The following is a 21661-nucleotide window of genomic DNA, read 5'->3' as shown; positions in this document are numbered from 1 at the left end:
AGCATTTCAGAGTTTCAGCACATAGATTCTACGTATATTTTGTTAGAATTAAACCTACATATTTCCTTTTGAGGGGAGTTATTTTACATGGTACCCTTTTTTTTTCAATTATTCACTACTAGTATTTAGAAATATGACAGATTTTTGTGTTTTGACTTTGTATTCTAGAATGTGACTAAATTCAGTGTTATGGACTGAATTCTCTCCCTTCAAAATTCATGTTGAAGCCCTAATCCCCAGTGTGAGTGTACTTGGAGGTAGGGCCTTTTAGGAGGTAATTAAGATTAAATGAGGTCATAAGGGTGGAGCGCTAATGCAGTAAGAATGGTGTCCTTATAAGAAGAGGAAGAGAAATGCACACAGGAACCTGCACACAAAAGAAACGTGAGGACGCAAGGAAAAGGCTGACAGTCTGCAAGCCAGAAATCAACCTTGTCAAAATCTTGATCTTGGACTTCCAGCCTCCAGAACTTTGAGAAAGTAAATTTTGTAGTTTAAACCACCCAGGCTGTGGTATTTTCTTATGGCAGCAGCACTAGTAGACTAATGCACTCACTTATTATTTATAGTTCTTGGTAGATTACTTGGGATTTTCTATGTAGATAATCATGTTATCTGCAAATAGGGCAAGTTTTATGTCTTTCTTTCTATTATATATGCTTTTTATTTTTATTTCTTATCTTATTGCAGAGCCTAGAACTTCCAGTAGCATGTTGAATAAGTGTGGTGAAAGTAGACATCACTGGCTTGACTTGTTCCCAATTTTAGGGGGAAGGCATTCAGTCTTTCCCCACTATGATGTTAGCTGAAGGGTTTTGTTCATGCTCTTTATCAGGTTGAAGTGATTCCTCTTCCTAACCTGCTGAGAGTTTTTATCATGAGTTGGTTTGGGAGTTTGTCAAAAGCTTTTTCTATTTCAATTTAGACGATCATATATTTCTTCTTAGCTTATTGATATAGTAGATAAATTTAAATTATTTGTTTGAATGCTCTTATGCCTAGAATAAATCCCACTTGGTCATAGTGTATGATTCCTTTTATATATTCCTAGATCCAATTTGGTAATATTTTGTTGAGTATTTCTGCATCTAAATTCATGAGAGATGTTCATCTGTAGTTTTAATTTTTGCACACTTTGTCCTGATTTTGATATCAGGGTAAAGCCGACCTCAAAAAACTAGCTGATACATTTTCATTCCTCTACATCCTGGAATGGATTGTGTATGTTTGATTTTATTATATGTTTGGTACAATTTGCCATTGAAACTATCTTGGCCTAGAGATTTCTTTTTTGGAAAGTTTTTAATTATACATTTAACTGGTTTTATAGTTCTAGGACTATTCAGGTTAACTATTTCATCTTGGGTGAGTTTAGATTCTTTGTGGATTTCAAGGAATTGGCCCATTCCAACTAAGTTGTTGAACTTCTGTATGTGGAGTTGTCCATACTTGTTTATTATCCTTTCAATGGCTATGGGGTCTGTGATTGATTCTTTTTTAAACACATTCCAGGGTCGCCTGGGTGGCTCGGTTGTTAAGTGTCTGCCTTTGGCTCGGGTCATGATCTTAGGGTCCTGGGATCGAGCCCCACATCGGGCTCCCTGCTCTGCGGGAGGCCTGCTTCTCCCTCTCCCACTCCCCCTGCTTGCATTCCCTCTCTCACTGTGTCTCTCTCTGTCAAGTAAATAAATAAAATCTTAAAAAAAAAACAAACCACACATTTCACAAGGAAGCATGTTCTATTGATTCTTACGACTTCTCAATTTGCTAATAAAATTCTTTCATGGTCTTTTGATTTTACATGTCTTTAGGGATTATAAAATGGATTTGCAACAGGAATGGCATCTTTAGTCCAGATACAAAATATAAGGTGATGACTGATTTCTCTGGTATGTGGGCTTTTTGAGGCTATTAGGTCTCTATTCCCCAGCCTTCCACCAGCTAGCTCCCAGGAAAAGATTGATACAAGCTCAACCCCAATTTGCAGTTCTCCCTCCACCCTCTGTTTTGAATCTCCCCCTCCTACCACAGGAAAGAGATGAAAACACAATACTTCTTAAAAAATCTTCAACCCTGCCTTAATATTGTTTTCAAGTCCTCATTTAGTAATTTGGAAAGAAGCTTGGAAGAAATTAATAACTTGATTATCTGCTATTATGCCCTCTCTGGAGTTGATTACCAGAATAGTTAAGCCTACTTCCTACAGCGAGGAAGGGCCTCAGGGATTGCCTTCCTGTTACAGATCAAGAAGCTGTGGTCCTTTAAAGTAGGTATCTTTTATAGAAAGTGTACAATATACCTGGCTGCTATAGATATTACCTTTATCAGTAATAATATCAGGGTAGGGTTTATTATTTTCATTTCATAGACAAGAACAATAAAGCTAAGAGATGTGCAGTTCAAGAATGTTTCATGTTTCTGGCTGGCTGTATGACCCTGAGAAAAATAATTAACTAGTACTTAGGCTTCAGTTTGTTTATTTGTAAAATTGGGATACTAATATAACTTAACTCATAGGATTGGTTGAGGATTAAATGTGTCTGGCACATACTAAGCATTGAATCAATTTTGTCATCATTCTTGATGTTATTACTATACCATATACTATTTCTTTGAAATTTTTCTACAAAAAACCACATACTGAATTTGTACTAAATATTCTTTAAAATTTATAATCATTAAATTAAAAAATAAAGTTAAGGAGAGCACATATTACAATGAGCACTGGGTGTTAAATGCAAATAATGAATCATGGAACACTACATCAAAAACGAATGAAGTACTGTATGGTGACTAACATAACATAATAAAAATAAAATTTAAAAAGTTAATTTGTATTCAATTAAGGAAATCTTGACTAACCAGACCACACAAAGTATTCCCTAAGTTAACTGTTTTTTGTTTTTTTGCTGCCTTCAGATCAGGTTCATAAGAAATGAGCAGGGTATATTTAAAATAACAGCCTCAGCATTCTATGAAGAAGCAGCCATCTCTGTGCCTGCTTACATTCTTGGTCCTGGAGAGTCCCTGGCTGGTCAGAGCCATCATCAACCTAGACAGCTTTATACAGGTTCATTAGGTTTACCAAGGCAGGAAAATGGGCTAATGTGTTGTGCAAAATTGGATTTCTATTCCCATTTCTCACCCTCTGACTTCTTTTGCCACATGGCCTTGCACTGCTTCTCAGTAGAGTAGGTGGAATATACATCCACAACCTCCCTGGACTTGGCCACGTGACTTGCTTCAGCCAATAAAATGTGAGCATATGTGATGCTAAGCAGAGGCTTTAAATGCCTGTGTAGTTTGGCTTGGATGCTTTGCTTCTGCCATCTGCTATCTGCAATGAGAGGAATGTGCCTTGGGGAGCTCCTGGTACTGCAATGAGGAGACACGTGGAATAGACGTAAGCTCAAACTGTGGCTTGGGGTCAAGTCCAACTGATTCCTGCAGAGCCACAGAGAGCCTGAAGTCCATGGGCAAAGAAAAGCAGCATTTGTGGTTATAAGCCACTGAGATCTTGAGTTTGTTATGCAGCAAAAACTGATCAGTTACACATGTTTTGGTAAATTTTCAACAATAAGAATTAAAATCTATTGTGTGTGGTGATGATAGGGAGTAGGTATTTCACACACAGCTTGTCAGGAAATCCATTTAATCAAGTGAAGGCTCTAAATTTCCTCCACAGCACTCAGGTGAAAGACACATCAGATTTCCTTACATTTTGTAGATTCACCAACTCTGCTTCAAGCCATCACCTTTAGGGATGGTGGGAAATTCCATCTCAGTTGTATTTTGGAGGTCCTCCCCTCCCCACCCCACTCGGTGGGTTGTTTGGAAACACTGGTGCTTACAGCATCCAGAAAATTGGGGGAAGGCTTATGACTGCTGTCCCTGAAGTATCTTGTCCAAGGCCAGTGGGGAGTGTTCCAGTGTTGCAACCCCACTCTCTTCCTTTGTGCCAAGTTTGTTGGGCATCCCCTCTGAGGCTCCCAAGCAGTAGAACCTAGAGAAGTACTTCTCAAACTCCAATATGCACAGAAATCACTTGACAATCCTGCTAAAATACAACTTTGGATCCAGTGGGTCTGGATTTCTGATGAGCTCCCAGGTGATGCTGACATGGCTGGTCATGAACAACATATTGAGTAACAAGACGCCAGAGTCCAGCCTCCCCTGGCATTCCAAGAAGCCATCCTTCCTCATGAGCACTCTGAATAACTGGAGCTCCAGTCTCCAGCACATGTGGGCCACCTGCCCTCCCCGCTTCCCAATACCCTACCTAATCCCACCCTCTAAGGATGAGCCATTACCTCTGCCCTCTGTCTTTCATTCACTGGAAACATTCCCTTTTCAGATAATGAGCCTCACAGCTCTGAGTTAAATCTAAACTAGGATTTAGAAATTAAAGTCTGGATCCTTCTCTCCTTTGCCAAGGGCATCAGAGACCTCCAGGACTCAAAGGCCTGGCTGTTTTTCCAAATACGGAGTCAAAGGAGAAAATTAACTTGATTGGCACAGTAATAAAACTGAATGACTATCTCAATAAGCCATCCAGTCACATTGGAACAGTCCAATTCCCTGGATTGCCAATGAGAGAATATTGTCCTGGAGACAGGTCTTTGGCTCAACCTGGTAACTACACATGCCTTCTGTCAGCTCAGAATTCTTGGTCATTTCACATTCGGGGCCTCGGAAATGCTGATTTTTAGAACTGGCAGTCAAGATAATTAGCATGTAAATGACACCTAAGGGTTCTAAGCAGAGCTGATAGGAACCCAGCCTTCAGGGCAGCCTTCCCAGTTCTGCAAGTTTATGGCCAAGAATCTGTTCTGATTGGTTGCTTTATTTGCTAAATGTTTTGAATTTAACAGGTTACTTGGGGAATACATGTATTTGCAGTGCCTATTCTTATATACCTCATTTTTTCCCTCACAACAAAAGCATTACAACACTTTTCAAATACTGGTTTAAGCACCCAACTCGTGCATAAGGTAAAATATCCTTCTATCAAGTCAATCTGTGACTGGTGTGCCTGAGAATCCCAAGAAGCCAGCAGCCTTGTTTTACCAAAACACTGGGGAGAATTTATCCTGGTGGGTTGGTGAGGCTGCTGAGTCCTAGGCCCGCGGAGGAGACCCAATGGTGGTCTCTGGAAGAGGGTAGGAGGTATTGTAGAGATGTCAGATACTAACTACATAAGGCTAAAGACCCTCAAGCAGCTAAGGGTGTCTCTGTCTCTTTTCTGGCTCTTTCTTTGTCTTTGTCTCTTCCCTTCTCTTCTTCTCCTCCCCCTCCCTTTCCCCCCCCTCCCCCCCCACTTATCCGCACATCCTCTTCCTCCTCCTCCTTCTTCTCCTTCTGTCTTCTGTTGGGTCCCCTTGAGAGGCAGATTTTCAAAGACCTAGGGCTGCTCACTTGGGCTCCAGATGGGGGCTGGTGAGCTGAGTGCTGCAAATCATCTGAGTATAAGAAGGCTATTCCAGGGGCGCCTGGGTGCCTCAGACGTTAAGCGTCTGCCTTCGGCTCAGGTCATGGTCCCAGGGTCCTGGGATCGAGCCCCGCATCGGGCTCCCTGCTCAGCGGGAAGCCTGCTTCTCCCTCTGCCACTCCCCCTCCCCCTGCTTGTGTTCCCTCTCTCGCTGTGTCTCTCTCTGTCAAATAAATAAATAAAATCTTAAAAAAAAAAAAAAAGAAGGCTATTCCGGCAAGATGGCCTCCTTAGTCTGGGAAGGGGTGGGAGGTGAAGAGTGCAAAGGGGGATTGGAGATTAAAGGCCTCTGGGGGCATTATGGGAACTCCATGGGCTTTGTGTAACCCCCAGTCTCAGTTTGCCTGTGGAGAGCCCCCAAAAAGGTATTCTGGCGCTTGATGGAATGGGTGGCAGAGAAGTGAGGTGTTAGGGAAACTGTCTTTAACATATCCAGTCTGGAGGAGAGGAAAGAAGAAGCTAGAGAGTCCAGGGTGTGGTAGAAAAGCTGAAAGAAGGTATGGAGGCCTGGAACAAGAAAGAGAGGGTCACAGAAAGCTGGCTGGGCCTGACCAAGGTTTCTGGGGCTGAGCAGCAGAAAGGCCAGTGTCCCCAATCCACGGATTCCCAGCCTAGAGTCTACACTCACAAGAAGTTCTCATGGGCAGAAACTCACCCTTCTTGCTAGCTCTCTGCTAACCCACTTGTCTCATGTTAGTTAAGCCAGGACATGAGTCAGTGTGTTTTGGACACATGGGTGTGAGGACTGGAAGCCATTCTTTGGTACACCTTCAGTTGTAAGGGAGGAAACAGAAGCCCACTGGTAATTCTCTTCCTTAGCATTTACTGAGCTCCTACACATTCTAGGTACCAGGGTTTCAGAGGTGAATTAGACATGAACTCGGTCACAGAGTTTTCAGTCTAATGGCCTTGTTCATGTGACTTACTCCAAGTCACCTAATAGTGACAGGGTTAATTCAGAGGGTCTGGCTTCAGTCTCATGACCTTTCCATCCCTTACACTTCCACCTCTAAAGAATATTTGTTCCACCACTCTAAGCATATTCTCTCTGTTTTATCAGGGGAAGAAACCCCATGCTTCGCAAAGCTCAGTGTGCATGTGGATTGCCTAGAAACTTATAAAAATGCAGATTTTGATTTGGTAGCTCTGGAGTGAGGTTGATTGATGTTCTGCCTTGCTAAACAGCTCCAGGGTGATGCCACTGCTGAGGGTCCACAGATCACACTTTGATTATCAATGCCTTAATCAATTGTAATCCATTCGTACAACTCTTGATTGAAAAGGATTCAGAATCAGTCCCTTCTCAGCAGTGATGGGCATAGACGAAAGAGGAGCAAAGGATCTGGGAGGATTAGTCTGCCTTGCAGAAGTATGGGAGGGAGATGCATGGCAGAGTGCCCTGTGTTTGCCATTCCATAATAAGATGATCTCCAAGTTCCCTTCCATGTCAAGGATTATAAGAGTGTATCATTCCAGCCAGACCCTAAGGTGGTATGGTGGGTGAATTATTATGCAAGTCAAGCCTATTAAGTAAACAGCCAAGCTGACAGCCTATGTGGTATGAAATGAGGAGAACCAAGAATGTTTTCCTTTAATTCCTAATTTTAACCTCCTTTAACTCACCCTCTTATGCCCTACTTGGCTAGTGGTTGACAGTTTCCTTTCTCAGTAAAACTTAAGATACTTCAGGATGGCAGGATTAAGCCACTATTAGTCACTAACACGACAGTGTAAATGGATCAGCTCTCACAAGGAGAAATCTTAGTGAACCTAGGAGTGAGGTCATCTGAGTTCTAATCCTGACCCTGCCACCAACCAGTTGTGCAACCTTACATAGTTTGTATAGCTTCCTTGGACCTCAGTTTCCTCTCATGTACAATGAAGGGGGTAGACGAGGTCAGCACTAAGGTCCTCTGGGCTTTACCAGCTCAGTATTTTGTTAGAAACAGCAAAAATGGAACTACCATCAGCCTCTGAGGGAGAGGGAGGTTGGAATCACTAGCTTGTGTGTCACATCTCCAGGCCTGGAGGGTGCAACTCTTAATTCCCAAATGAGATGAGAGGTTTTAAACCCTCAGGTGAGTGTCAGGCAATGGTAAGAGCACAATGACTGTGAGATAGCATCGTCACTTTGTTGGACTGTGTGAGGGTTCAGTGGCCTGTCTGCAGTAGGTCCTCGATGAGGAGGGTGCAGGGACACTGAGTGGGAAGGGCAGTTGCAGACAGGGGCTCTGAGCACGGGGCCTGGGGGAAAGCCATAGAATGACGCCTAAGATCAGATGCCAACTTCTGAGATTGCCCCAGGCCAGCCCTGCTGTCCAGAGTTCCCACTCCAGGTTTTTACTTTTCTCTCTTTTCCAATCAAATTTTACCTCAGGTTAGAACTACTCAAGCAAGTTATTCAGATAATCAAGGCTAAAAATACATGACTTTTACCAGGAATATCCAGCTAATGACGTCTAGTGCCTCTGTGTTGGCCCCAGTTAAGCAGCCATCTTCATGCTGCCCTGATCACCAGAGCTCTGAATGACCCATCTCCAGGTCATTCTTTCTCCTATTCTAGAGACTAGGACCAGAGTTTACTGCTGCTGTGGGTCAGTAGCTCCCCTCCTCCTCTAGCTCTCCTTCCTTCCTCACCTACCCCTCTCTTCTTCTCCCCAGACGTGCTGGCAACAAGTCTCCTCCCAAACCCCTGCCTCCTCTACAGTTCCCCACCCACCTTTGGGTCTTTGCGATGGAAGCCCGTTAGAGAGAACCACTTTCCTATTTTATGCAGCGCTCTAATATTTCCCATGGTTTCAAAGTGCTTGACTTGCCTGTTGGACTTGCCCCAGCTCTTCCATCACATCCTAGGACCATGGCTCACGGGGATCAAGTTGGCTGAGTGCACAACCCTCAGAGTGTATGGGTGCAGATCAATCCAGAACTCTGGTCACTCTAAGGCCCTTTGTGGGTTTCTCTGGGAGGTGGTGTGTGTGCTCACACCTGTTTGCTGGTGGTGCTACCGGGAGGATGGGGTATGTGGCACACACAAGTGGGGTCTGGGGCAAGATGTGCTTCATGGAGTAACACAGCTCTGTCAGCAGAGCCACCTCCTCTCATACCTGTAGCAAGAAGCCAGTTTGCTCAAACACAGTTGGAAAGAATCAGCTTTCTCCCCAGGAGGCCACACCAGCTCTTGACCCTGACTCTGACCAAGGTCAGAAGCAGGAACACTGTGGCTGCACCTCTGTCTTGTTTTCCTCCCATCAAGTCCAGCTCAGCAACAAACCTGTTTGTAAACACAGATCCCCAGCCCCATTTCTGGGTACTTCCCTGCCCAGCTGTGATCATTAATTTTATGTGTCACCTTGGCTAGGCCACGGTATCCAGTTTTTGGACAAACATGAGACTAGATGATGCTGTGAAGGCATTTTTAGATGAGATTAACATTCACATCAGTAGACTCTGAGTAAAGCAGATTACCTTCAATAATGGGTGTGGACCTCATCCAGTCTTGTCCTGGAGGTCCAGGAATTCTGCCAGATGACAGCTTTCAGATTAAACAGCAACACCAGCTCTTCCCTAGGTCTCCAGCCAGCCAGCCAGCCTGCCTGGCAAAATTTGGACTTGCCAGCCCCCACAATCGTGTGAGCCAATATCTGAAATCTCCCTATCTCTCTCCCCTACTACCCATCCATCCATCCATCCATCCATCATCTACAGAGAGATAATAATATATACACACATCCTATTGGTTCTGTTTCTCTTGAGAACCTGACAGATATGCCATCTGTGGTGACCACAGAGTCCTGAGGGATAACCCAGGGGCAGTGCCAATGGCAAACTGATGAGGATTACTCTCTTCATCTGTCTGAGGTGTGACTGGACACTGGCAGTTAAAATTCTGGACAGACAGGCACAGGGTGCATCCCTGTCGTCCTAATAACATTTTGTTGCCTCCAAGGGCTGTTGGGGGTAGAACTGTACTCTCATAAATTCCTAGCTGGGTGTATGTCCTAGGTGTCATTTTGCACATCAAGCTTAAAGACTTAATTTATCTTAAAAGTGGGGTAATTTCTTACTTTACTCTTCCTTCAGAGGAGACCATCAATATCTCTTCCAGGGTTCTGAAGAATCACACCAAATCAACGCAATTTGGGGATGGCTGTTAAATGGCCATTTTCCAGGAGGAGGCCCAAAGAGACAGGATCCAGGTCTCTACTAGGAGGTGTGGGTAAGCATCTGTAAGTCCTTGTTTCTCCATCTGTAAATATGGCTGCCACCACCACCATCATCAACATCATCATCATCACCATCATCATCGCTGCCCACTGGACTACTAGGAAGCCACCTATGGAGAGGGGAATGATCATAGAAGTGTTCTCCTTCCTCCTCATTCTTTATCCTTTCTTGCTCTCTTTTAATTGTTTGCTTCTCAAGGGATGAATAAATCTCCCCCAGGACTAAGCTAGGAGTAAGCAACCAATACAGTACATCAATTCAAGCGAAAGTGTGAGTTTTTTAGGCCAGTAGGTTTTAATATGTTTGTCCCCATTCCCCTCACCTCCAACTTCACCAGTGCCTGAGTAATTCTAGCCTCCTTACAGGGTTTGGAAGGGGCAGAGTGATCTTACTGATACTGCAGAGGAGACCAATTGTGACTGACAGGAAGCTTAGGCACCGCAGCAAGCCCAAGGTGGGGGTGGTTCTAAGGGGAATGGGGGCTCTCTGCACCTCTCAGACCATACCTCATAGATCAAGGGTCAAGAGATTTGAGTACCTATCCCAGCTCTGCAATTAATCTTCTGTGTGAACTTGCACAGGCCACTAAACAGATCTAAGACTCAGAGCCTTAGCTCCCTTTTTGTAAAACAGAGGTGATATTACTGCTCTACATACACATACACACAGTTTTTTGATACCAGCATTAAAAAATCTTTTCCAGTTTTATTGAGAAATAATCGACATATATCACTATATAAACTTAAGGCCTATGGCAGAATGGTTTGATTGACATATATTGTGAAATGATTATCACAATAGGTTTAGCTAACATCTATCTTCTCATATAGATTCAATGAAAAGAAAAGGAAGACGAAAAGAATAAGGGAAAACATTTTTCTGTTGTGATGAGAACTCTGAGGATCTACTCCCTTAACTTTCTTATATATCATACAGCAGTGTTTGCTATAGTCAGCCTGTCACACATTGCATCCCTCGTACTTAGTTATCTCATAACCAGAAGTTTGTACCTTTGACCACCTTCTTGCAATTCTCCCTCCCCCTGGTCCTCACCTCCAGTAACCAAAAGTCTGATCTCTTTTTCTATGTGTTTGATTTTTTTGTGATTTTTTTGTTTTGTTGTTTTTATTTTAAGATTCCACACAAAAGTGAGATCATACAGTATTTGTCTCTCTGTCTGACATATGTCACTTAGCATAATTGCCCTCTAGATCTATCCATGTTGTCAGAAATGGTAGGAGTTCCTTGTTTTTTTATGGCTGAATAATATTCCATTGTACATATATACCACATCTTCTTTACCCATCTATCCATCAATGGACACTCAGGTTGTTTCCATGTTTTAGCTGTTATAAATAGTGCTGCTAGGAACATGGAACACCAACATTTTTCAAAGCAAGGTTGTTAGAATCACCAGCACCAAGTCCCCGGAGGAGCTTGCTAACATGCAGACTCTTGGACCTTATCCTGGGCTTTACTGAATTGGATTTTCTGGGGCCAGGAATCTGCATTTTAACAAGGGTACCAGGTACCATATTTTGTCCCAATTATTCATGTTTATGTTATTCCACTGAGAGACTGGAATTCCATCTAATTCCAGTCTTATTAGAATAGTGAACTATCCACACACAGGCCACCTTTTCTTTTTCTCTTTTAATTTAAAATATACATACCTTTATTATGTCCATGGGGAAAAACATGTTTTGGATAATTGCTCCTTTGAGCAGAAGAATGTTGTGGTAGAGGGGCTAGGAAATGTCTCCATTTTCTCCACTGTTTTCTGTATCCACATCACTTGCAACATGACCTCGCAGTATCTTCCAGCAAAAGGTAGTCTATTTCTTTCCCCCACAAACCTGGGCTGCTCTGTGACTTGCTTCAGACAATCGAGTGCAGGGAAAGTGATGTGTGTTCCTTCCACTGCAGGCTGGAAGAGGTCCCGCCCGCTTCTACTCACCTGGATCCCCACCTCTGCCCTGTGACAAGCCCAGGCCTGCCTGCTGGGGAGTGAGAGATCATAGGAGGGAGAGCCCGGATGCCCAGTCGTGGACATCCCGCAAGTTCATAGTTGTAAAGCAGACAGCCCCCAAACGAGGCAGCACAGTGAAGACCAACAGAGCTGCCTGCTGGACCCATAGGTGACCACAGATGCCCTAAGTCCAGAAGAGCTACCTAGCTGACCTGTAGACTGTAGTTTTAAAATATGGGTTTTATTCACAAACAATGAATCATGGAACACTACGTCAAAAACTAATGATGTAATGTATGGTGATTAACATAACATAATAAAATTAAAAAAAATATGTATGGGTTTTATTATGATTCGGGTATGGTAAGGCCAAGAGATCACCACCTCCTTGCTGCTTGTTCAGAAGTGGTTCATGGGATGGATTTCAACTGAAACCATTGAAAAGATAGTCTGTTATTCTTACAGATCCCAAGGAAAGGGGGCACACCAACCCACCCCACAGAGGGCCTCTTGGGGAAGCACCAGGGTCATCAGGAGACAGGGAGAAGAGAGAAAAGTGACAAGAGCCGTTATCGTGGTTTCCATTTGGCTGACGCAGGTTAAGCAGACATAAAGCAGGGTTGTTTAAAGTGTTGCAATTTTAGCAGGCTCTGAGGCATAAGGACTGTCCCTAGTTGTCTAATCCTGACCCTGGGGTGATTAGGGCTGGTGGAAAGGGGCCCAAGTGTGAAAGCCAGGGACATGAACATTTACTCTCCCTATGAAATAGCTAACCCTAGAAGGAGCAGTCCCTCCAGAGTCAGCAAGGCCCCAAGATGTCCAAGCATCAGAAAAGAAAAGGCATGGTTAGTTCAACTGTGAGTATTACTAAATAGATATTGTTTTAAGCCACTGAGTTTTGATGTAGCTAGTGATGCAGCAACTGCTAATTCCTACAAATGTCAGTGAGGAACACTGACAATGAATAGGTTGCTACTAACATGTTAATATGTGCATAGTGTCCAAAATTGAAACTCAGGCAGCAGGAAGCAGTGGGGCAGGCTGCAGTGGCCACTGGCCATGGGCAACTCACTCCTGTTCTAATACAACTAATTTGCTGATTACTTTCCCAACTTGATCGTTCCAGTCAATTCTGGATGGAGCTGTCATGGCCACTTCCCCATGTGGAGCCCTACTGTCTCCTCACCCTCTTTTCTCCCTGCAGGAAGTAGAGGTAGTGTAGGCTTAAGTGTTTGCAAAACCAATGATAAAAACACTAAGCAGTTTTTTCTTAGGAAGTTATTTCTTAGAATGATGATTGTCTAAAAGGTGGGGTCTACCCACATATGTCACCCCCAATCAGGGACACTTAAGGAGCCACATGTAATACCAAAAAAAAAAAAAAAAAAAAGCGCATATTTAACAATACAGAACCATTTAGCATTATAAAGTGAAAAAAAGCTATTAGTATTTTTTTTTTTTTTTTTGCAGCACAGACTACCCAAAGTAAAGTTCAACGAAATTTTTTGGCCAAAGGAAATATGCAAAAGATACAGTGATTTTCACCTGGGGACCTTTTAGGACTTGAGGGTAAGGTGGAAACGGTGTGAGATTTGTGCATGCACAAGAAGGGGCCTGAGTAAAAAAAGTTTAGTTGCTCTGTCTTAGAGGAGCAAATGGTGCCCTGTATCCCCATCATGGTAAGGCTTGAGTGGTCTTCCAGTGAGGACACTGAGTGGGATCTTAATAATGGAAATTACCACTTCATATGTAGCATGTAGTTTCTGTGAACCACAGCTCTTGCCTTAGTATTATCCCTGAAATGCACTGAAATCCATTAAAAATCCCTTCTGCAAATTCCTAACTAAGAACATTTATTTCAAGGCAGGAGATTTAATGGAATGTAAAGCAAATACCAAACTTGGTCAAAATTAATCAAGTCCTCTGAACATTACCGGCAGATCTCTCTGAAATGAATACATCATGCAAACGACAAATGTGTTTCTAAAGGAAAAACTCAGTTCAGTCTCCTAAGTAGGGAAAAACCCAGTCCTCCACCTCCTTCTGTGTTTCTCTTTCCTGTGTGTCTCCTTTACTACTCACACAGAACACTCACAATACTCCTGACACCAGATGTGTGGGGGAGTTTCCTGCACATCAAGGCAACTCTCTGTGACACCAGTTGGGTATCCTACAATGTGACTGGCACAACTCTGACACCATTTACCTGGAGATAGCATCACATCCCACAGATTAGGAGCTCAGTCCCACAAACCTGCTCCCACCGCACTTCAAATGCCAATTGCAAGTAATATGTCCACAGGTTACCCACAACTTCCATCCTATTTGGTTACAAATTGGGGATTCCCATGGCCCTTCCCCAGGTTTGATTAATTTGCTAGATTAGCTCACAGAGCTCAGGGAAACACTTGTATATTAAAGGATATAATAAAGTACATAGATGTACAGCCAGATGAAGAGATACATGGGGTCAGATCTGGAAGTGTCCCAAGCATAGAAGCTTCTGTCCCCATGGATATGGGTAAGTTATCCTCCTGGTGTGGATGTGTTCATCCACCTGGATGCTCTCCGAAACTCCTACTACTAGGATTTTTAGAGGTTTCCTCATGTAGGCATGATTAATATTAACTTCATTTCCAGCCCCTCTCCCCTCTCTGAAATGTTGGGGGTGGAGCTGAAAAGTCCAAGCTTCTAATCATGGCTTGATATTTCTGGTGACCAGCTCCCATCCAGGAGCCCACCCAGAGTTGACTCAGTAGAACAAAACATGCTCCTAGTGTTCTTATCACTTAGACATTTACAAGGGTTTTGGGAGCTCTGTGCGGGGAACGGAGAGGCAGGACAAGCATATGTTTTCTGTTATCCAATAGTGTCTCACCCAGCTCCCAAATACTACTCCGGGACAAGAGTGAACACTGCTTCTCAAGTTTACTGCGCTGGTGACTGCAGTGGCTCAGGCAGTAAAAAGTTCATCTCTAGTTTTCCGCAACCAGCTGCGAAGCAGCTCCCGGTACCTGCAGAGTTTCACATTATTTACCAAAGATTTCAGTTGAAATCCATCCCATGAACCACTTCTGAACAAGCAGCATGGGGGTGATGAAGATGGTGTCAGGGGAGGGAAAAGTAATTGCTGGAGCACAGAAGGAAAGTGTAAATGAGTCAAACTGTTCTCGAGAGGGTGAGAGCTGGAAAGGCAGCTATCCCGTGCCTATGATTCTTGGCAGGTGTTTCCACGGGCAAAAAGGCCAGATGCCCAAGGATGCAGCTGCTGTGCTGGGTGGGGGAGGGTGTGGGGACAGGGATGGGGCTGCTGAAGGACAGAAGATACACACACATACGGCACTGAGAGTCCCTGCGTCAATCAGATGATCTTAGGGTAGCAAGGTTCTTTGGGGCCTGACTGTGTTGCTATATTCAGGGGAAAAATCCAATTCCATGGCAATGCCTAGGGACAAAGCAGCTATGTTCCATACCAACAGCCCTGGGGCCCCTCCCTTCTCCCTCAGCTCTGTGTGTGCCAGTGCACAACACCTCCCTTTGCTGGGCTCAGTCAATCCAGACCCTACAGTGACATTCAAGTGGTCTCTTTGGAGAAGCAGTGAATGAGCATTTGGTCATAAGAAAGTGAGTGTGTGAAAGTAAAAAAGACATGGTGTGGCCCACTCTCCATATCTTGCCAGAGGTCAGGGGCAGACAATCTCCCCCTGCCGCACTTTCTAGACAGTTTGCCCTCTATGATGAGTCCATTGTAAAAGTGACATCTTCCTAAATCCACATTTTCCGGGCTGTTTCTAGTATCCACCAATGTCCCTTGAGTAAGCTTGATACAGTTGTTTTTCTAGTAGAGGGAAGAATTGGGAGTGTTATCCAGTCCCTCCCATTAGCCCTCCCTTAGGTTATTGATAGCCTTCTGCAGGGTGGCAAAAATGGAGGGAAAAGTGTATGGAAACTATATAGAAAACAATCTGACCTTTCGAGGTCCGCTTTTCAAAGAGTCAATTACAGTTGAAATTAGGAGACGGAAGGAAGTTAAAAGACTAGAAGCAATAGCAAGGCATGAGATTCATCCAGCCTCCAGCTATATATTGAGCACCAACTCGAGCCAAGCACTATTCTAGGTCTTGAGATTACAGAATCTAAATTGGAATTTGAAACTGGATTCAAATGTACATAAAAACAGGCCAACGTAGATAATTGGTGTAGGGACTGAAGATATTTATGCAGACTTTGAAAACCCCACTGGGGGTGGGGGTGGCTGTGGAGGTGGGGGGGCAGTCCTTAATATGGATTTTGCCTTTGTCACTGGGGACACCCCCAGTGCCCTTGTCCTGAAGTGCCCAGAGAAAGACCTGTGCCATCTATTTTCAGAACACGAGGACATTTGGTGGGCTGCTCTGACGAATTTCCTCTGCTGTAGAAGGAGTGGGGCTGTTTATGGATTTCTGGAGGAGGGACTGTTGCCTGATTCTCTTTGCTTGCCCTACTCAGAAAAATGTTCTGATTTCTTTTTAAGGCGATACATGCAGGATCATTCTATTGCAAGCTATGCATATGTATCTGTTTAATTTTAACTCAAGCTCTTTACCAAAAAGCAAGTTCATTTACTCAGAGCCTAGACAGAAGGCTTTCCCAGTCCTGACACCTTGCTTATTTGCTACTTAAAGTCTTTTGGAAGAAAAGAACAGATTTTTGCATTTTGTTCCCTTTCTTACTTCAGAAGAAAAAAAAAACAACAAAAAAAAAACCCCCACACAACTGTCCTAATTGGAAAGGATTCTTGATCTATTTCATTGCAGACTGTTTATTTCTGGTAAGTGTCCAGAACACTTGGCCCCCACCCCTGCCAAGGCTGCTCTCCAACAACATTTCAACTTTGTTCCAGAGCAGTTGGAGTTTCACAGCAGCCCAGAAATCTCTGCAAAGAGCCGCAGGTGACATGTTGGGGGCATAGGTCTCCCCTCCCAGGCCTTATCCCAAAGGGAAGCCTTTAGTCCCACCCAAGTTGCTTAGTCACAATGGTGCTCCGGTCTTCTCCGTTCTGCTCACCTCTCCACCTAGGGCTGCCCCACCCAGCTGCGGCCATACTCTGGGTGCAGGCATGGGAACTGGGGGGTTGTGGGGATCAACGTCTAATTCTGGAATCAACTAGAGTCCCTGGCGTACGGCACAAGCCCAGGACAATTCCAGCCTGCGCAGAGCTGCATTGGGTTAAGGCCGTACATAGTAAGGAGGTACCTGTTAAAGGCAAAGAGATCAGATTGGAACAGGGCCAAAGGTGAGGTTGTAGGATACAGGCAAAAAACAAGGCTTCTCTACAAACACATGTGACACGGATGAAGTCATCATCAGGAACAGCCTTAGGGACTAGTGGAGGGCTGGAAAAGCCACCAAGATAATACGCAATTGTGATAGGGATCCTTACTCTAAGGCACCAGAAAAGGACCCTAGAGCTGATTTAGACTGGAGGTGGTACACCAGGAGCCTGCAGATATGTTCTATTTGGCCCACAAAGTGTGTGTGTACATGTACATTTTGCATGTGTGTGTGTGTGTTTTCCCCTTAGTTGAAGTAGCGTGGTTTTGGTTGACACATGTGCTCTCTACTTTGCTTCACTTATGTCTTTTACCATATTACCTGCTGGAACATTCATGCAGGGACCAGAAAGGGAGATGGAAATTGATGCAGGGAGAATGTACCTCCATCATGCCTCAAACTGCATCCTGCTGAAAGTCTTTCAAAGGAGAGCACAGATGCTTAGTATTAATTCCTCCAAATTATCGGACTTGGAAATGAGCATGGTGGTAGTGTGTCCTTCTCCTCATGGAAATCATAGCTCCAAGGAATTCCATATGCTATAGTCTCCAACACATACATATAGGCTGTCAGGAGGAGAACCCTCACAGGAAGAAGTACAGGTGTGTCTAGGGGCCAGTGGCTGCAGGGCTTAGAAAATGCAAAAAAAAAAAAAAAAATTACACTTCTCGAAGGTGAGCTGCTCACCTGTCCCTTGTTGCACTGGCTGGTGAAGGAACTAGAGGTTCAAGGGCTGGCCACAGAAGCCCTGTGGACCCAGCTTGATTCAGAGAGGCCAAGGAAGCAGAGTTCTATAAAGAATCACACAATATTTTCAGGAAGCAGTCCGTCTCTGTGGAAACAGAGAAAGAGAAAGGTCCTTTGGGATCAAGAATTCTAGAAGGCTGCTCCTGTCCCACTCCTATTTAGAGCCTCCCACAGAAAGCTTTATTCGGGAAAGTCCAACCCATACACTCTATAAGAAAAAGAAAATAGAATAGCTTCCATGCAAGCGTGCTGTAAGATACAAAGAACAGCAAATCCTGTCAACAGAAGAACATGCACCAGAAAAATGTGGCCTGGAAGAGATGAATTATGAACAAACATTCCTCCATGAATTAGAGACAAAGCACAACCAAAAAAACCTTAGCAAAACAATGTGATCTCTAGAGGGAAACTACAAAGCACAAATGTAAGAACTCAAATACAAGAAGACAAGGCAAGGAGAGGTGATGAGATAGGAGCAGAAGAATCAGGAAAGAGAGAAAAAAATAAAGCCATCATCACATGAGTGAAGACAAATTGGATGGGGCTCAAAAGGTGTGAAGTCACTGTAGCAAATGCTGTACAGGAAGCAAAGGGTAGAAGTATGAAATGCAACTACATGAAATAGAGATAGAGTTTCAAACAATTAAAGGGAACATGACCGTGATAGCAGAAAATCAAAAGAAAGCCAACATATGCAAAATTGGGGTCCCTGAAGAAACCAAATGGATTCAAAGTAACAAATATTTTAAAACATAATTCAAAGCATTTCTTCAAATGAAACAAGACTTGAATCTACTTATTGGATGTTCACACAACTTCCCAGGGAAACCCGATCCAGGACAGTCACCGTATGAGACATAGCCTAGTCTAATTATTGACTCAAAGAGAGTATCCTTTGAGCAGTAAAGCATAAAAAAATCAAGTTACTTACAAGAGAAAAAAAAATCAGATTGAACTCAGACTTCACCCAGTAGCATTTAACGTTAGAAGAGAATGGAGAGGGGTGTCTGGCGGGCTCAGCTGGTTAAACATCTGACTCTTGGTTTCAGCTCAGGTCATGATCTCAGAGTCCTGAGATCGAGCCCCACATCAGGCTCTGCACTCAGTGTGAGTCTGCTGGAGATGATCTCCCTCTGCTCCTCCCTTTGCTTGTGTGCTCTCTCTCTCTCTCTCTCTCAAATAAATAAATAAATAAAATCTCTATAAAAAAGAGAGAATGGAGAAACACTTAGAAGATATTTAAGGAAAGTGCAAACCAAGAATTTTCTATCATCCAAGCTGTTTGACAATTATGAAGCCTATTGCAAACCATTTAAATATGCAGGAACTCAGGAAGTATTGTTTCCATGAACCTTTCTTGAGGAAACAACCAGAAAATGAACTTCGTCCAACTGAGACTCAACTGCAGAAACTTTAGCCAAGAGTGTGACTGTAAGCCTTGATTATATTTAGGTTTGGATCTAAAAGGAAATGTGAAGTGGGGATTGGAGTAACAAAATAGAATGTAAGTGTCGTATGCTCTGACAATGTAGAAATAACACAACTGGCAAACACTGGGATGGGAAAGGGTAAAGATGTCAGAAAGCTCAGCGATGGCTTTATCTATAGAATCAGGGACACAGGGAAAAGAATTTAAAGACTCAAATAGTAGAACATACATTTTTAAGAGTCCAAAGTAAAAACTAATCAAGATAATATGATTGACTAAAGTCGGAAGTGGAGGAGAGATAAAAGAAAGGGAAGAAAATACATATGAATTTTATTATTGTTCAAAATAGTTCAAAAAGCAGATGATTGAGTATTTTGTCTGACAATTATAAAGATAATCATTAAAACAATATTACAATTTGTCTTAAGTATCAAAACTTGTTTCTCTTCCCTTCTCTTGAAACCTTTTCTCTTCTCTTCCCCTTCCCTCCCTTCCTCTCTCCTCTATTTCTCACCCTGTGCCCCCTACCCAAGAAAAGGAAACAAACAGACCTTATATTGAAAGATTTAAAACACTGTATTCAGAGAACAAAATACAGACCTTCCAACAAATATTGTTAAAATGTCTATGCTACCCAAAGCAATCGACACATTTAATGCAATCCCTATCAAAATACCAACAGCATTTTTCACAGAGCTAGAACAATCCCAAAATTTGTATGGAACCACAAAAGACCACGAATAGCCAAAGCAATCTTAAAAAAGAAAAACAAAGCTGGAGGCATCACAATTCCAGACTTCAAGTTATATTACAAAGCTGTAGTGATCAAAACAGTACAGTACTGACACAAAATAGACACATAGATTAATGGAACAGAATAGAAAACCCAGAAATGAACACAAAATTATATGGTCAATTAATCTTCAAAAAAGCAGGAAAGAATATCCAGTGGGAAAAAGAATGTCTCTTCAACAAATGGTGTTGGGAAAACTGGACAGCAACATGCAAAAGAATGAAACTGGACCACTTTCTTACACTATACACAAAAATAAAATAAAAATGGATTAAAGATCTAAATGTGAGACCTGAAACCATAAAAATCCTAGAAGAGAACACAAGTAGTAACTTCTTTGACATTGGCAATAGCAACTTCTTTCTTGATATGTCTCCTGAGACAGGGGAAACAAAACCAAAAAAAACCCCTACTAGAACTACATCAAAATAAAAAGCTTCTGCACAGCAAAGGAAGCAATCAACAAAACTAAAAAGCAATATACAGAAGATATTTGCAAATGACATATCTGATACAAGGTTAGTATCCAAAATATATAAAGAACTTATAAAACTCAACACCCCAAAAAAGAATAATCCAATTAAAAATGAGCAAAAGACATGAAAAGGCATTTTTCCAAAGAAGACACGCAGATGGCCAATAGACACATGAAAAGATGTTCAGCATCACTGATTATCAGGGAAATATAAATCAAAATTACAATGAGATATCACCTCACACCTGTCAGAATGGCTAAAATTAATAACAGGTGTTGGCTAGAATGTGGAGAAAGTGGAACCCTCTTGCCACTATTGATGAGAATGCAAACTGGTGCAGCCACTCTGGAAAACAGTATGGAAGTTCCTCAAAAAGTTAAAAATGGAACCACCCTACCATCCAGCAATCACACTACTAGGTATTTACCCCCAAAATACAAAAGCACTGATTCAAAGGGATACATGCACCCTGATGTTTATAGCAGCATTACCTATAATAGCCAAATTATGGAAACAGTCCATATGTCCATTGGCTGATAAACTGATAAAGAAGAGGTGGTGTGTGTGTATATGTACATATATATGTATTTATGTATATATATATGTATGTATATGCATATGGAATATTACTCAGCCATAAAAAGAATGAAATCTTGCCATTTGCAACAACATGGATGGAACTACAGAGTATTATGCTAAGCAAAATAAATCAGTCAGAGAAAGATAAATACCATATGATTTCACTCATATACGGAATTTAAGAAACAAAACAAACAAGCAAAGGGGGAAAAAAGAGAGAGTGAGGCAAACCAAAATACAGACTCTTAACCACAGAGAACAAACAGATGGTTACCAGAAGGGAGGTGGGTGGGGGATGGGTCAAATAGGTGATGGGGATTAAGGAGGGCACTTGTTGTGATGAGCACCCAGTGTTGTATGGAAGTGTTGAATCACTACATTGTGTACCTGAAACTAATATTACACTGTATGTTAACTAATTGAAATTTAAATAAGAACTTGAAAAAAATACAGATCTTCCTCAACTTACTATAGTGCTATATCCCAATAAACCCATCATTAAGTTGAAAGTAATGTAAGTTGAAAATGCATTCAATGCACCTAACCTCCCAAACATCACAGCTTAGCCCAGCTGACCTTAAACATGCTCAGAACAATTCCATTAACCTACAACTGGGCAAAACCATCTTTCACAAAGCCTATT

The sequence above is a fragment of the Eumetopias jubatus genome, unplaced genomic scaffold, assembly GCF_037043125.1.
Source record: "Eumetopias jubatus isolate StellerSeaLion01/CBP00866 unplaced genomic scaffold, mEumJub1_p1.0 scaffold_9, whole genome shotgun sequence".
Classification (NCBI taxonomy): domain Eukaryota; kingdom Metazoa; phylum Chordata; class Mammalia; order Carnivora; family Otariidae; genus Eumetopias; species Eumetopias jubatus.
The sequence above is the reverse complement of the archived record's forward strand: the minus strand, read 5'-3'. Positions refer to the sequence as shown.